General features: G+C 35.3%; 1 protein-coding gene and 1 long non-coding RNA gene across 2 annotated transcripts in view; one reads left to right on the top strand and one right to left on the bottom strand.

Annotated features, from left to right (window-relative positions):
• LOC308190308 (uncharacterized protein) overlaps positions 1–12,288 on the top strand; it is a 373,068-nt gene that overhangs the window by 244,969 nt on the left and 115,811 nt on the right. The window lies entirely within an intron of this gene.
• The window catches only part of LOC308190309, a 53,595-nt gene that overhangs the window by 39,179 nt on the left and 2,128 nt on the right, over positions 1–12,288 (bottom strand). The window lies entirely within an intron of this gene.

Genomic DNA, 12,288 nt, shown 5'->3' on the forward strand with positions numbered 1-12,288 from the left:
TTTTTTTTTCCCTTGCCAGGTACACCTGAAACATCCTGTGTTCAGCAGGACAAAAGCTGTCCTCAGAGAACACATTCAAATTCAAAATAATTTTCAATAGCTTAGCCAACTAATAGACTGTACACACTGTTTCTGGAACTATCTATATCCATGGTCTTTAATGTGTTCTGTATTTTCTTAAAAAGTTAATTTGTTTATTCAATTATTTGCCCAAAATCATACTAATGAAAGATATATATAGATATATATAGATATATATAGATATATTGATAATCCTGAGTTGAAATTCACCCAGGTTTTGAATTTTGTGGTAAACTACAAAATTTCAGATTTTCATTCAAATTTGACATGCATTTTTTAAAACACTGGCTAATCTTATAGAACAGCTGTCCTTGTTGTAAGTAACTCTGTATAACTGATAATCCTTAATAGACGGCAAGTCTTTTGATAAAGAATAGAATAAAGATTTTAATTCAAGTTTCCTGAACCTCACATTCCAAAGGGAAGGGGAATGTATTTCATTTGAATCTCTTTTACCTATATGAGTTATGAATTAATTTTTTTCTATGACTATTCCTTAGTGTTTTTATGGGTAACATCTAATGTAGTAAGTCCCCAATCTCAGTTTAGATTAAGACACCAGTATAATAACTAATAATAATTTTTCAATTGAAAATAGGCTGCTACAGAAATAAGGAGGGGTTACTTTAAGGTGAACATTCTTCAGCATTGGCCAAAAGCCATCTTCAACAGTCAACTACATAAAGATTTATTGGTCAGATGACTTTTGTATACAAAGCACAAATTAAAATCCCAATCTTGGAAATTTGTGTAACAATAAACCTCTAGACCGTGACTACATCTAGATTGTTGTAGAGGACATTAAGAATTTTTCCTCAAAATCAAAAGGGAGGGTGGGAGGGCCAAGGACCTTTTCTGTGTTCTTTTCTTAATATTGAAGATAGTACCTACAAGTTTCTCTCTATCAGTAGTTAGAGATAGAAAATCTGCTAATTGTTGCCTATGTGCTTTGGCACACAAGGCTATGTCTTAATATACCAAAATAGTTGAGTAAGCTAATTACACTGATCCTAAAAGATTCAGTGCCTGTAGGCTTTCCTTGGTGCATTGTGTATTTATATCAGAAATTAAGCTTGTCTTGTCTGCTTGCTGTGCTGTGCGTGGGTTCTTAGCCTCCTGCTAAGATCCTAGCTATTGATTTGGGTTGGCTCTCTCTGTAGGTGCCTGGCATGATTCATGATCCTTTATTTCTCAGAAAGCATTAAATACCTGCTTCTGAAAATTGGGACTTTTGCTAGTATTTTAAGATAGATACCAAAATCTTAACCATCTTTGCTAATTATGTAATAGTACTTCCTTAATATAGGGACCTAAAATCTGAACATTGCTGATGGCATGGAGTAACTTGAGCAATGGCAGTGGATGTCCTGCCTGTTGTTGCACTGGATGGATGGCATCCTGGCATGCAGTTGACTAGTTGGTTCTATTGCAGCTTGTTGTATTTCATTTTTTCCCCTTAAATGCTTCTTAATTTCTGTCAGTAAAAAGATTCGCATACCAGGGGATAGCTAAGTTTTGCCTGTATATATAGTTAGAACTGTGTAATCTGTTCTTCCATTGCACTGATAATTTGCAGTTCAGCAGGTGTATTTTTATTTGTTCATTCCCTGAGTCTGTTGTGAAAATGGGAGGGGAGAGAGACTGTACCATTCTCTGTGGTTTGTGGAATTGTTCAAAAGTAACAAAGGGGAAGTTCTGAAAACCTGTAATGACAACACTGGGTGCTGTTCAAAAGCTTCACCGGGCAGTTTCAACAGGTGAAATGTGATGGCAGAGATAGCAAGCTATGCAGTAGAACCGAGGAAGGAAAACCAGGCAGATTGTCAGAAATGTGGTCCTGGCTGAGTGACACAGACCCACTCTAACCAGCGTGCAAATGTTTGTAACTACTTGTGTGAGCAGTGTTGCTGAATTAAGGGAATGTCCAAAAAGGAAAGATATTACTACAAATATATATATATATATGTACACATATATATATATTTCAGGCTTTCAGCCTTCAATCTTTAGAAAAGCTTGGATTTTATTGATCAGCTTTACAAAATACTTTGAAAAGTATTGATAGAGGCAAGTATCTGGGTAATCAAAACAGACTAACATCTCACATTGATATTACTCAGATTCAGAGTATGAAAAGTATGGAAAGCTTTAGTACAAGTAATGCAGAACATATTTGTTTCAGTTTAATAACCAATATGTTTAGGTGGCAAAACATTCACCCATTTCATTCTATATTTTAAGGATAAAAAGTTTCATCTTCCTTCCTCTGCTTAGCAAAGACTGGACAAACAGAAAAACCTGGTCTGCATTTTGTTGTAGGTTGCAAGTAACCACTAGGAGGAGCTGACTGCCTTAAAGAAAAGGTAGTGGATTGATTTACTAACAATTCCAATAAAAAGTGTTAATAAAATGAGTTCAGTACTAAAAGTAGTGCTAAGCTAAGATAAAGTTGAAGTATTTATATATTATTTACAATTGTTACACAATAACTTATGGGATAAACACTGTTTAATACTAATGTACTTCCAGGCAGCAAAGATATTCAAAGGCCTGACTTAAAAGCAAAGCTCAGAACTGTTCTGTCCTGAATGAGAGGATCTGATTCATATCACTTCCTTAGAATATATCCTGTATTTTATTCACCAGTGGGCTACACAGATAAAGTATCTGATTGAATAAAATAAAGAAAATATATGTATATTATTGAATATCAATGTATTAAGCCAGGTGGTTATGTTCACAAGCATAGTTCTTGGACAAAACAGCTTCTGTTGTCCATGATAGTTTTTTTTTTTTTTTCTCCTGCATTATAATCTCTTTATATATTTAATACCATAAATAAAATAGTGGCATAGAAGAGAACTATAAATAAAACATCAGCATAGAGGGGATATGCCAAAAATGATCTCTCAGCTTGTTTCTTAATATCAGTGCTGTAACTAAAAGAAAACTCTGTTCGGTGCCAAGGGATGAGGGAGCAACTGTTGCAAACGATCCCAGACAGACAAACACAAACAGTTACATCAGGAAAGTTACAAATGGGATTGCTTTTACAGATTACTATCAATTGAGGCTTTATTTTTCCCCTCCTTCGGGTAGAACTTATTTGTCATGCAAGGTGCCGGAATGATGATGCTGACCTCTCATTAAGAGGTGCTTTGGAAAACGTTGCATATCTCAACCAGAGGATAAGCACTATGAACAAAGTATGTGGTATTGCTCTTCTCTCCCAAATTTACAACGCTGGGAATGAAGAAGTGTGTTTGGCCCATGGCTGTAATGACTTGTACTACTTGTTCTGGTGAAGTGTACTTCAGGGCAAATGCATCCTGGAAATAATGTCTTTTTTTTTTTTTTTTTTTTTTTTAAGGAAGGAGAAAATTTAATTTAGGAAGATAAATGTGAAATATAAACATTTTTATTTTCTTTCCGTAATTTTATGAGAGTCTTGAAATTAGAAATATAGCAGCTGCCAAACCGTAGCCCAAGAAGCTTGGTGAAATAAGGTTAATTTTAGAGATCTGGAGAAAGAAGGAAGGAAGGAAGAGAATGGTAGATTCTCTAAAGGCAAATTTCAGTGCAGATGGAGATGTTTGCTATGAAAAATTGGCCAAGAATATTCTTCTTTGGACAGAGGGTAATGATCAGGATAAAAAGGGACGTGAGCTGACCATCTACATTGAACAGAAAGATATTTTCTTCCATATTCAAAAGTATGTTTTTGTGAGTTAAAATCATTTCTACACAAAAGCAATTAGTATCAGTACAGGAAACATGTTTGTTTATAAGCGAGGAAAAAAACAACAAACAGTAATAACAAAACTAGGGCATGGTTTCAAAGCATCCCTTTGCTCTATGAGAAGGCAAGTCTCTGCCAATCAGCAGAGCAGTGCTTGTAAGCAGGAAAAAGCTCCTGTTCCCTCTCAGTTCATGTAGAAGATGAGCATCTCCCTAGTACATGTTGTCCCGTGCCTTCAGTGCTGACTTTGGAGTAGTTTAACCCTGGCAGGCAGCTCAGTACCACACTGCCGCTTGCTCACTCTCCCTAGGTGTGATGGGGGAGAGAATTGGAAAGGTAAAAGTGTGAGATCTCATGGGCTGAGATAAAGACAATTCACTAGGTAAAGCAAAAGCTATGCGCACAAGCAAAGCAAAGCAAGGAATTCATTCACTGCCTCCCATCAGCAGGCAGGTGTTCAGCCACCCCCAGGAAAGCAGGGCTCATCATGTGTAATGTTTTCTTGGGAAGAAAAATGCCATCACTTTGAATGTCCTCCCTTCCTCCTTTACTCCAGCTTTTATTGCTGAACATGACACCATATGGTATGGGATATCCCTTTGGTCAGCCTGGGTCAGCCATCCCCTCTGAGCTCCTTGTGCACCCCCACCCTTCCAGCCTTCTCCCTGGCAGGGCAGCACAAGAAGCAGAAAAGTGCTTGGCTCTGTGTAAGCTCTGTTCAGCAACAACTAAGAACAGAACTAAGAACAGTGATGTGTTATCATCGCTTTTTACATCAGAAAATCAGAAACACAGCATTGTGTGAGCCTCTATGAAGAAAATTAACTCTATCCCAGCCAAAACCATGACAGGAATAGACTGAGGAGAGTTGGAAACTACTACTTTCACACAAAAAAAAATACTTTCACAGAGGCAAGCTCTTGGTTGGGTGTGGGGGCAGAAACAACTCCTGATGTCAGTGAGTTCAGAATATCAGGTGAACAAGGGTCTAGGCTTTGCGAAAAGGAATTCAAAACTTGGTAGGAGCTTCCTTAATGAAGTGTTTTACCTTTTAGATTTAAACAGAAGGGAACTACCAGATCCTGCTTCATTGTCAGTTCAGCTGAGGTGCTGTCTCTCAATGATCTTGCAGTGCCTAGACCTTGCCAAACCCAGGCTGGGTTAATCAAGGAAAGTAGCATTTCAGAAGAGGAAGGGTGGTGATACAGTATACTGTCCCACATCAACTATTTCATATAAAAATGTTTGGAAGAGTTCTTTATACATAGACTCCACTGAAAAATAAAAGACTCAATCTAAATATCCTGATTAAACATTTTTGAAATTAAAAAAGGAACAAAATGCTTTTCTAGTGTTGTTTCTCAGAAAGTAGACTATTCAGTCCTGCATGGTGGAGCTGTATACTCACACTAAATTGGTTAAGCTAACAGATACTTTATGGGCAAAAGTAATGGCTGGCCTAGCACCAAAATTATTTCATTATGAGAGCTGAGAAGAGCTGTCCTTGATATAACTTAGTGCATGACAATGTTAACCAGTACACCAAGATTCCCACCCACCCTGTCACCTGACTTAATACAGGGATACAGATTTAAGATACTTAAATGTCGCTGACATTCTCTCTCTCTCTTCTACCAAATCTTGTATTGTATCTGCCATCATCATCGGGAAGCATCAAAACCCCTAGACTGTCTAAAATGGCACTCAGCTTCTGTGGAGTCTCCCATAATTAGAATACCAGTAAGGTGCTCTATTGGACCAACTGGTGAGTTGTTGGCAGGTGAATATGGAAATCATTGAATGGCTTGGGTTGGAAGGGACCTCAAAGAACATCTAGTTCCAACCCCCAAGTCCTTGCATGGAGAGCATCTTTTTATTATTATCCTGAATTTACTGTAATTTAGCCAATTAATAAAGAACAGAAAGTCCCCATTAGAGACCCAAACTTATCCATTTGGGTTTAATTTGCCCAGCTTCTTAATACGTCACCAATGCAGCCTGTAGGCAGCAAAGATAATATATATACTACTTTGGTTATACTAACCAAAAAGCTTGAAGAAAATCAGAGATTTGTAACTGTAACAGCAGTAAGTCATGAAAACTCTATCTTCCTCTTTGAGTAAGGTTTAGTGTTTAGAATATGGTTACCCTAATTTTACTTAGAAAATCTCTTATTCTGCTTATCTACGTTTTTATGCAAAAGATTTTCAAAATGAATCCCTCACACTCCAGTACAGGAATTTTTCTTTTCTCTTTCCTTTGCCTTGTGGGAAATTGCCGTGCAACTCAACAGGATCTTATTTTACCAGAGAAAATAAGGTAATTGTGATAAAATCAGGTAATAAAATATGCGAAAGTCCAGTGTTAACTTATGTGACTTCAGTCACTAACTTTTTTTTTTTTTCTATTATAAAGGTTTGTTTTGCATCTGTTCAGGTTTTTATAGACAAAAACAAAACAAAACAAAAAACTTGCAAACATTCATGAGTTAAAACATTTCTGGCTTATCAACTTTTACTTGAAGAAATAAAACTTTTAAATCAAATGCAACCTTTCTTGCGTGAAGGCTACATTTTATAGTTAATGAAGTGAATTCTAAATTCTTTGTGGGCCTTAGTTAAAGCTTTTTCTGATGTCAGTGAAGCTGAATTACTGGCTCATGAGTATTAGTAATAGCAGTCCTAACCACTGTTTAAGAAACCAATACAAACTCCCTGACAAATTCACCATGTAAGCACATCAAGCTGATGGTTTGATGGATTGGGAAGTGCCAACCTTTTCTGTAAATGATCCTTGGTGCCACAGCCACTATTATATTTGAGAAGAGACCTTTTAAGAAGATGGGTAAACTTGATGCATCCAAAATCATTAAACACCTGATCCATTAATGACATGGAATTTGTCCTGTGTACAATTGTAGCAGCTTCCATCTGGCAGTTCATCTGAGAGAATTGGGCCTAATAAGGAGGGCAGAGGTTCTCAGCTAATGAGCAAGTCAAGGTTCTGATCTATTAGGTTAGATATAAACTACCTGCCTTTGAGACTTAAAATAAGACCGGGTCTTTGGCCTTGTTTTCAAACATTTATTAATCATCAGTGGCTTAATACTGAAGGACTATTCACCTGAAATCAGTGGAACTATTCACATGAGTAAAAACTGCACTACTGGGCCACAGAAGTACAGCACCTTCCCTGTGACTTCATTAAATCTTCTTCAACCTTTCAGCCTCTCTTCCTCAACATGCTGGCTCATCATCCAGAGAGGATGAGTTCAGTCTTCATTCTTTTTCACTGTTCAACCCCCTCTTTAAGCCTGTGAGAAATGTAATAATTGGAAGAGTGATTCCTTATAATCAGAATTCTTGACTAGTAGAAAAGCAAGTGGATTTTTTATTTTTTCACACACCAAAAAGTTCTGTTCTTAATAAAGTGATAGTTCATCATGCTGATTTTTTATTTTCTTTTCCAAAAAGTTAATATGATTGAGATTATAATTTCTATTTCTGGAAAGTATTGATAAAAATGTCTTTTTTTTTTTTTTTTTTTTGTATATTGGAGTTTTCAGTCACCACATAAATGAAAATAGTAGTTAATTATTTGTGAAATAGCAATTAACAGAGTTTGAGTATATTTCTGCAGTGATGTCATCCTGGAGCTGCTTTGGTCAGAGCTATCTTGTCCTCCGTGTCACAACTCATTTTATATTGCAGACGGGCTATGCTAACTATGCTAAAATCTTACAGGGACTTATCTCCACTTGAGTTCTCTGAAACACAGTCCCCAAAAGAATACTGAGCACCAGACTTTTATGCTGATAGTATTTTGAATAAGACTTGGTGATTTATTTTTGTAACCAAGTATTCTGCTAGAGGTGGTTGAAGCACAATATAGTTGAAATGTTGCAATACTTTGAAACCTTGTAGAAGGAAAACTGGAAAGAGGAAAATGAGCTGAAGCTGCTCACCTGAGTGATAGGCCCTAACCAACTTATTGTGGTTGGTAGGCCCACAATAATGAGACTGTTGAACTGAAGATAAAGGCAGTTTGATTAGAAAAGACTCAAAAGATCTTTTAGGAATCAAGTGTGAGAGGCCTGGCGTGACATATAGTGTTTGGTAGGTCATGTGTGATGCTTGCCGTTATTGAACAATGCCTAAACCCCCACCAATTTCACAATTACAATGAGTTCTCCAGCTAAGGGAGTACATTACAGTTTTGCCACAGGTGGCAGATGTTCCCCATAAGAAATTGCAGCAATACGATGCTTTTAAAAATTGGATATAAACAAATATACATATATATATATTTATGTATTTCTCACTAATTCTCATACATCTGCATGTAGTAGTGCCCTTAGTATATACAGCCCTGTGCAAAAACTGTTAAACTGCATTGCCTTCCATTGCCAGCAGTGATCTTCAAGGTGTTTTGGGCATCTATCCTTTGCCCTTAATCTAAGACCTAGTTGGTTGGTAGCGATACAGGTTTGGCTGGTAGAATAGTACAGGTATAGTTTGTTAACATCAGTATAATTTCTATCTTCAGAAAACATTTTATCTATATGGTTCATGCTGATGAAATAAGGTATACCACAGACACTATGGCATGTTTTGCCAGTGTAACCATCTAGAGTATTTGCTAGATAAAAACATTATTACAGAATTAACCTTTAAATAACATTAAAAGTTTTGAATGTTGGTCTAGATTGAGAATTGTTTGCTGTTGGTCTGACTTAACATTTATCATCAATAAATACTGTGTTAAGTTAGCCTGTAAGTAGTGGCACCAACTCCTGTATTCCTTGGATGACTCAAGCAGAAGACTAGCCCACCTTACAAATATATACTCAGGCCAAATAAAGACTGCTAATATAGTGGCAAAAGATTGGTTTTATTCTCTATTGCACAGCTTGAATTCTTCCCTGTTCAGTGTGTGACAAAAGAAATCCTATCTTGTGGCTTCTAAATCTACGCAGCACAAATTCTGTTTTCACTTAGTCTATTAAGCAAGTCTGGTCTCACAGTGTAAGACAGCAATACTCCAGATTGTGCTAATATATATAGCTTTGTTGCTACTCTATATAAAGTACTATGTATTTTTCTTCTTTTCGTCTTTAGAAAAGTGTAAGAAATTATTTGAGATCCTGGACCATATAGAGCCTGCTTTAAAAACCTGCTGACTGGTGCTTCTCTGACATCAACGGCAGCTTTGCTAAGGCAAAGTAAATGTCATAAAATGTTTTGTTCTATAGCAGATACTGGCAAATAATTGGCATCTGTTTTCTGTTGTCTAGCTGCTAGTCTGTTTTCTGAAGCAGAAGCTTCAATTCTCATCTAATTCCTTGTTGAATTCAGTCTCATAATGGATTGAAAAAAAATGTTAAGGAAAAAATGTGAAGCATTCTGTTAAAGGAAACATAAAAAGTTTCATAGTGATTTCCATCCAATTAATTGTTCAGACTACTTGGTATTTCTTAAAATAATCCAAATAAATTCTCAAGAAATGTTTATCTTGACAACTGAAAAATTCTTCAGCTAAATATAATTCCTTTTGCTCTTTTCTGAATATTCTTGATAAATTCCAGTGGAATACAGATATTTTTCTCATCAGCTTTACTATTTTACCAAAATGCAACATAAGATTTGTGTGTACAGTAAGTAGATTTTTCAGTTGTATCCAACTATTGGCTAACAGGGTCTAGTATGCTTATCAAAATACGTCTGTATTCAGCTCCTTACTGCTAATGTTTTAAAGCAGAAAAAATAGCACTCTGACTTCAGAAATTCTTTTGGCTAAACATAAGACATTAATACTCATTAACATGCTTTCAAATATATTGCCAGAGTGGTAATAACATCAACACCTTCTAATTTTTATGTTGAAACTAAGCCAAAGTGTATTTGGTCTTGTCACTACATAGCAGTGTGCATGACACTTAAGATATCAGCATAAACACTGAATAAAAACATAATTTCTTTATTAAGTGAAGACATGTTGCAATTTTATCATAAACAGATATTGTTTGACTGCATAAGCAAAATGCATTGTAAAGGACCAAGTGGCAGGCAATAGGATAAGAGATGAGATTAGCTTTTGTTTTCACACCAAAATGTTTTCATAGTTTGTTATGGTTAGATACCAAATAACCAGAAAGCTAATTCTATTTTTTATACTTACTGCTTACCAAGTAGATAAAGCCTCAAATAGTCACTTAAGTTTATGGGCAATATTTGCCTAGAGTAATGCATAGTCAGATACATTTTCCACATTATTTCAGATCAGACCAAGATACATACATTAACTGTGGAATCTGTTCACAGCACTCTTAGTTTCAGTAAAATTCAAATTCTGCATTCTTATAAAACATGCTGGAAATCATTACTGCTGTGAAATGAAGATACAGCTTTAGATAATGTGAACCTCTGCTTATTTACGAGCAGTATCACTAAATAATTTGAAGATATAAATACATAAATGTAGACATACATTTGCTTCAAAAGCCCTGAATCTTCAAGATTATCTTGGATGAGCTACAATTTCTTGTGGGATCATTCTCTTGTCATGTATAGTACATTTGAGACATTTCTGCCTCAATCCTAATAAATGGCCCATGAGAATTATTGTTTTTTGTTTGTTTGTTTGTTTTCTGTCTAGTCCCTAGCAGATTTAGAACCCGAATCACCTCAGAACTTTACCAGATAGTTTACTGCAATATCACAACTGTGACCTAGGACTGATAGGCCAATGACACAAAGGATAAAAACACAGTTACTTTCTGAGTCAGAAAGGCTTGGTACTAGCAGAATAATATTGAGAAGATTTGTTTTGTAGAGTCCTTGTATTTGTACCAGTTTTGTGACAAAATTGCAATAATTTCATTTCAGGAACTACAAATCTGTATCAATGAAATAATGAGGTCTCACTAAAGTAATTATTTCTCCCAAACCATACTGTTTTATTTTTGGTCAAGAACAGTTGGCTGAAACTTCATTTTAGCTTTAGCATTAGTTACCCAGCATCCTGATATTTCTCCTTTTCCATCAGTCTTAGTTACTGTTCCTAGTTTTCTGTATGCTATTCACCTCTCTTCTATTTCGCCTCTTCCTACTTTAAAACTTCCATTACAAAGTCGTTATGATGTGTCAAGTAAATTTTTGGTAAAATGTCTCTATAATGCTTTCAGCTCTCTTAATATCAGAATATGTACTGCAGTTTTGAACTGATTTAGCATTTTCAGAATTTTTCCTACATTTAATTATTCTGGTTCAAGACCGAGAAGACCAAAGACAAAAAAGAACAAAACCTGTGTTATGAAAGAAGAACAAGTGCTTCTTCCATTTAAAAAAAAAAGTATTTTTTTTTAGCATATCACACTTTGTTGTTTCTTTTGACACCTGAAGAAGAGGTCCTCAAAGTAGGTCCTCAAAGCTTTTATATATATATATATATATATATACACACACACAATATATATATATTTCAACTTTACCAGTTTATCTAATACAAACAAGGTCTAAGAATCCTTGCTTTTAGATCCTAATGACAGCAGCAGCACTATCACTGTGTTAAAAGTATTCTCCTTTCTACTGCAATTTACAGAAAATAGTTCTTGAACTCTTATCATAGCATAAACATATTGTTACTATTCTCTGCATCACAGAAATAACTACAACCAGGTATCATACAATAGTTTTCCCTGTAGCAGGAGGAAACACTGTGGTCTATTGAAGTTTGCACATTTTTCTATGACGTGCAAATCATATAAGCAAACAGTTTCTGTCCTGTGACTCAATAACTATTAAGGTGCAGCATACATATAAAGACATATACACATGCAGTATACACACAGAGATATATAGTATAATTCAATGAAAAGCGAGAAGGCAGAGTAGTTAGGATTTCTCCAGTTTATTGCAGCAGAATTGTCTCTAATTATAAATTTTGAGATGTTGACACCTGAGTTACACTTTATAAACAGTTTTAGCAAAGTTTTTTTCATAATATATATAGAAAGTAGAACTTCTTGCTTCTATTCTGTTGGAATGTTATTCAGATATATATTGCAGTTTTTCTAGAATTCATATTTTTTTTCCCACTGAAAATGTTATAATCCTACATTATCAAATAAATTATTTTATTTCTCCTAAAATTTCCTCTTTTTTTTTCTTCTTTTTTTTTTTTTTAAACGATTTCAATAAAACTTTTATATATTGTGCTATATTATATTAGAAGCGTCAGTTTATTTATCCACCTTTACTCCTTTTGGGATAGAGTCCCTGCCATCTAAATCTCTCATAAGGCTTATAGTCTTACTTCTTCCTAACAGAGCTGGAGGTTTGTTCATGGGAATCATATGAATAAAGGAGTTGTAACTCGGCAAAGTGTCTATTGCATTAAACATAATAAGTTCATTACGATCAAGAGACAGGATTTCCACAATAGGTGTTCTGTTATGTACCTAATGTACC

Source organism: Anser brachyrhynchus (assembly GCF_964034855.1).
Source record: "Anser brachyrhynchus genome assembly, chromosome: 2".
NCBI classification, from domain to species: Eukaryota; Metazoa; Chordata; class Aves; order Anseriformes; family Anatidae; genus Anser; species Anser brachyrhynchus.